Below are 5,251 nucleotides of genomic sequence, written 5' to 3'. Positions count from 1 at the left end.
AAAGAAAGAAAGAAAGAAAGAAAGAAAGAAAGAAAGAAAGAAAGAAAGAAAGAGGAAGAGGAAAGGAAGGAAGGAAAGAAGGAAGGAAGGAAGGAAAGGAAAGAAGGAAGAATGAGAGAAAAAAAGAAAAAAAAACAGCTACATTTCTCATGAAATTACTACCAGAATATGACTTATTTTTGTCTATTTTTGCCCGACCATTGGCTTTATGTCATGATATCTTGAGACAAACACTTATTGCTTATGTTTTAAAGGCTGTTGTATTAGTTATCTGTTAGTATCTATGAATTACTGTATAGCTTAATGGTATAAGACGATAAGCATTCATTGTTTCTTTGAGTCAAGACTGCAGATGTGGCTTAGCTGGATGTTTCTGGCTCAGGGTCTCTTATAAGGTTGCAGACGAGGCATTTGCAGGGGCTGCATCATCTTAAGACGCGGCTGGGCCTGGAGGATCTGCTTTCAAGAAGACTTACTCACACGGTGCTGAAAGTTGGCAAGAGACTTCAGTTTCTCCCCACATGGGCCTCTCCATAGACTCCTTGTGTATCCTCAAAATATGGTGGCTGATTTCCTCTGGAATGATCACTCCAAGATAGCAAGGCAAAAGTCATAATGTCTTTAATGACTTAGTCTTGGAAATCATGCACTATCATTTCCTCACGGTTCTACAGGTTACACATTGTTGGCCCTATTCTACAGGGCCAACACTACATTTCCTCACGGTTCTACAGGTTACACATTGTTGGCCCTATTCTACAGGGCCAACACTACATTTCCTCACTGTTCTACAGGTTACAAATAGTTGGCCCTATTTAGTGCGGGAGGGAAGTCCAAAAGGGTGTAAAGGCCAAGAGGTGAGGTTCACAGAGGGCCATCTACTGTCTTCACTTAAAATTTGAGCTACTGTCTTCACTTAAAATTTCACTTAAAATTTGAGCTACACTGAAGCTGTCTTCACGTAAAACTTGAGCTACACTGAAGCTACTGTCTTCACTTAAAATTTGTCTTCACTACTGTCTTCACTTAAAATTTGAGCTACACTGAAGCTATTTCATTGATTTTGCAAAATGGGCTGGTCAGTTCAAACCACCCAATTATTAAGCATACCCTCATCTTCTAAAGCACAGCTTTTCATTATCATTATGTACATAATCATAATGCCTAACGTTATGGCACTGTGGCAGCTCTATACAATTTATAAATATTTTTACAGGTATTATCTCATGTATTCACAACTTTAATTATTATTATTATTATTATTATTATTTTATTTTAAATTACTTTAGATGCAGAGTTATAAAGATAGTAAAGGGAATTCCCTCAATCCCTTTAGTCAGGTTTCCCTAATGTCTACATCTTACATAACTGTAGCGCAGTTGCCGAAACTTAGAAATTCACATTGGAGGCGGGAGGCACCTGGGTGGCTCAGTCTGTTAAGCAGAGGGCTCTTGTTTTTGTCTCAGGTCGTGATCTCAGAGTTTCGTGGGTTCGAGCCCCACGTTGGGCTCTGTGCACTGACTGCGCAGAGCCTGCTTGGGATGCTCCCTCTCTCCCTGTCTCTCTGCCCCTCCCCTGCTCACACTCCCTCTCTGTCTCTCTCAAAATAAATAAATAAATACAACTTAAAAAAATTCACATTGATACAATACAATATAGACTTTATTCAGATTTCACTAGGGTTTCCAGTAATGTCACTTTTCTGTTCTAGAATCCAATCCAGAATACCACGTTGCATTTAGTCACTGTCTCCTTAGTTTCCTCTGGTCTGTGACCATTGCTCAGTCTTCCCTTGTTGTTCATGATCTTGACACTTTTAAAGAATATTGGTGTGAGAGAAAGAAAGGGGAAAATCAAGACTCTCAATATTTTATTTTATTTTTTTTATTTAAAAAAATTTTTTTTAACGTCTATTTATTTTTGAGACAGAGAGAGACAGAGCATGAAAGGGGGAGAGTCAGAGAGAGGGAGACACAGAATCTGAAACAGGCTCCAGGCTCTGAGCTGTCAGCACAGAGCCCGACGTGGGGCTTGAACTCACTGACCGCGAGACCATGACCCGAGCTGAAGTCGGCCGCTTAACCGACTGAGCCACCCAGGCGCCCCTCTCAATATTTTAGTATGAATGACTGGAAAGAGGAAGTTTGCCATGATGGTAGGAAGAAGTTTAGAGTGGAAGATCAAGAGTTCAATTCTGGATACGTCAGGTTGTCTATGTTTGGAATATCCGTATATGATTTGCATGATATAAGATTAATTGAGGCTGGAGAAAATCTGAGGCTTTAGTAAACTGAGACGTCTTCCAAGACAAAGCTTAGCACATAGTGTGAGAACCCTACTTCAGTCTCAGGGAGATGAAAGTTACGGCATGGGAAGGCTGGACTTCCTGGAAAAACAGCACTCACAAGATAAGGGGATGTTTTCAAAATATCCACCAGTATTTGACAGCCCACACTAGATCCTCCAACTCTAAATTTATTTATGTCTTAAAGATGCAATTTTTATCTCCCTCCCCCATGACTGCAATTTTAAAGACTACATCTTTTATTTACTTAACAACAGCATTTGATGATAATTTCACATCCATTTTAAACCTACTTTCTGTTTTGATAAGCATTTGTTTCTCAGGCTACAGAGGTCTAAATTTTAGTCTTTCTTTTTTTTTCTTAATATGATCAGCCCTCGCTGCAAAGAATTTCCAAAAGAAATTTCTTCTTTCAGAAGGTCAGGTAAGTAGCTATTGAAAGGCACAATTACAAAGCAAGATTGAACCTCATGTACACACACTGACAATCACTGAAAAAAGGAGAAAGTCTTAATGGGGAGAAGGAATGAGCTTGTCAGAGACGGCTTCTTGAAGGTGAAGAACATTCAACTTAGCCTTAAAAGAAGTGATGGCTAACAGAAAGAAAGGTCCAAGAACAGAATAGGGCCCATTTATAAGATTGGTTTACCTGAGAGCATGAGAAAAGTTCAAATATGTATTTTTTGAAGGCAATTATAGGCTTTCTCTTTCATTTTCTTTTGCTTTCTATTTTCAAAAAGCACAATATTTCAAAGAGGCTCATCCTACTTAACTCTCATGTGGTTTAAAAATATAACTAGACATATGTTGTTAATACTTTTATATGTCAGGAGCCTGGAGGCTAGAAACAATTTGAACTTAACTTCTAAATTTTGGTTTCCCGACAACACCTTTGTTCTCAGCCTGAAGAATTTTGCAATGCCAAAAGTTATGAATCTTTCCAGATCTAAACCAATAACTGGGGTACACGAAGCAAATGATTGATTATAAATAAAATGATGGGAAACAGGAAGGTGTCCCCATTTATTGACACAAATTTTCATCTCTATCATGATATTGAAAAGGCAGGTTACATATATGATAATGATCAAAATAAATGAAAAGAAATAACTTGACAATAGTATAGAACAAATGTGTAATAAGTCTATTATAGCAAGAATGCCTTTCCTCCAAAAACCAGAACTTAAGCTTTTGAGGACACACGGCATGTCTTCCTCAAAAAAGAGGTAGATTCATAGTGATAGTAGCTCAATAAATACATTTAAATTGAATCAGTATGACTCATTTTTTAAAATGTTAATTCCGTAGTCTGAAAAAAGATCAACCTTATTTCTCTCATTTGGAGAGTATTTTCAGATGGCTGTTAAAAGGTGTTTTTTTTTTCCCCTCTCTCTCTTTCATTCAACTTCTGGAGAGTAACTAGAAACAAATCTGTTGCTTGGAATAAACGTTCAGTCCATATGTTATCTTTCATGGTAGCTGATGGAAGTGCGAAATCCTCCTTAGTAAATGCTGCTTGTGGTCTGTCCCTGCCCCCACCACCATATGTAACACATTTAGGAGTGAGGAGAACGGTTTCTTCATCATTTGACTTTGTTGCTTGCATTTTTTCCTTGAGTAACATAGAAAATTTAAAGAGAATCAGCCGTACTAGTACAGAGAGTGGACAGGTCAGTCAGGCTGTTCTGAAAGGCACTCGTGGACCATGATGAGGAATGCAAAGGAAAAGGAAGAAGACAAACATTAAGCACATTCTCCAAATCTCTGCACCGATGGAAGAAGCATCATGGACTCTGGAAACAGAGACCTAGGCTCATTTTGAGTACCACCATCGATTCACCTGGTAGATCGGGGCAAGTTTCTTAATCTGAATCGAAATTTTTCCCAACTAGAGAATGGTGACATGTAATTCTTACCTTGCTGTGTTGATGCAAGAATTTAAAGAGATAATCCAGGAAAAGGAACTGGAGTATTGTAGCTGTTTAATAAATACTAGTTTCCATCTTCCCATCCCTCCAACTCACCATTCTTGTTACTGATAATGAAAAATTCTTGTTTGTGTTTCAATGGTTTATGAGGGTCCAAGGAAGACTGTGAATGTGATCAAGTACATGGTTTTTTTTTTTTTTTTTTTTTGACACAAGATTTACCAGAATCTTCTTTTCATACTAGAGAGCTAGTCTAAGTTGACTTCTCTTGGCAAAAGCCATGGGGTAACTGGAAGACTTGGGGTTTTTTACTACTGACCGATATATTTCAGGAAAATTTAACCCCAGGCCAAATGCTTTATGCTGGGAAAATAGTCCTTGACATCTGAATGCATCTGAGTTTTGCTGAGAGTCAAATGTGTGGGGTAGGACCCCTTGTGAATTGAAACATCACAAAAGCTTTGTATTAATTCCCAGAAAACTACATATATAGAGTTTCATGCAGCTCTAATTGAAATGTAATAACTGTTTACAGATTTGACTGCACCATCACCACAGAGTAATTGCTTTTCCACACCAAGCAAGTAAAAGATGAAGTAAATGTGCCCAGAAGAGTTTGGAACCTCAATAAAATATTTCTAAGAATATGATTATGGATGGTGTCTTTCCTGTCTCAAAGCTCAGTCCAGAGCTCAGCCTCTACAGAGTCAAGTTACTGCTGGCCTTGGGTGTCAGAAGACCCCTCTATTATTCCAGCTTGAGTTTGTTAAAACATGAAATTGCCTTCTCTCAAAAAGCTACATTTAATAAATTATTTATTGTTGGTTTTTCATATGTTCTGCTTAGCATTGGGCTCAAAACTCAGAGGCATTTTGGCTTTTTATGTACACTAAGTATGTTGGCATCTCTTCAGAAGGCAGAAAGAAAGAGTGAAAAGAAAGGTGGCAAACTGGAAAATTTCTCATGAATCCCACTGCAATTTACTCATTGTGAAATGTTCAAGAATCATTTATGATGG

The 5,251-nt window shown here is 38.0% G+C and overlaps 1 long non-coding RNA gene across 1 annotated transcript in view; it reads left to right on the top strand.

Moving 5' to 3' along the window:
- Positions 1–4,883, top strand: part of LOC125919408 (uncharacterized) — a 99,932-nt gene extending 95,049 nt beyond the window's left edge. Inside the window, exons 3-4 of the long non-coding RNA XR_007456766.1 lie at positions 2,680–2,729; positions 4,769–4,883. This is a non-coding gene — a long non-coding RNA (uncharacterized LOC125919408). The remainder of the gene's footprint in view (positions 1–2,679; positions 2,730–4,768) is intronic.
- The last annotated feature ends 368 nt before the right edge of the window (positions 4,884–5,251 follow it).

The sequence above is a fragment of the Panthera uncia genome, chromosome B4 (assembly GCF_023721935.1).
Source record: "Panthera uncia isolate 11264 chromosome B4, Puncia_PCG_1.0, whole genome shotgun sequence".
NCBI classification, from domain to species: Eukaryota; Metazoa; Chordata; class Mammalia; order Carnivora; family Felidae; genus Panthera; species Panthera uncia.
This window is presented reverse-complemented; position numbering and strand designations above follow the sequence as displayed.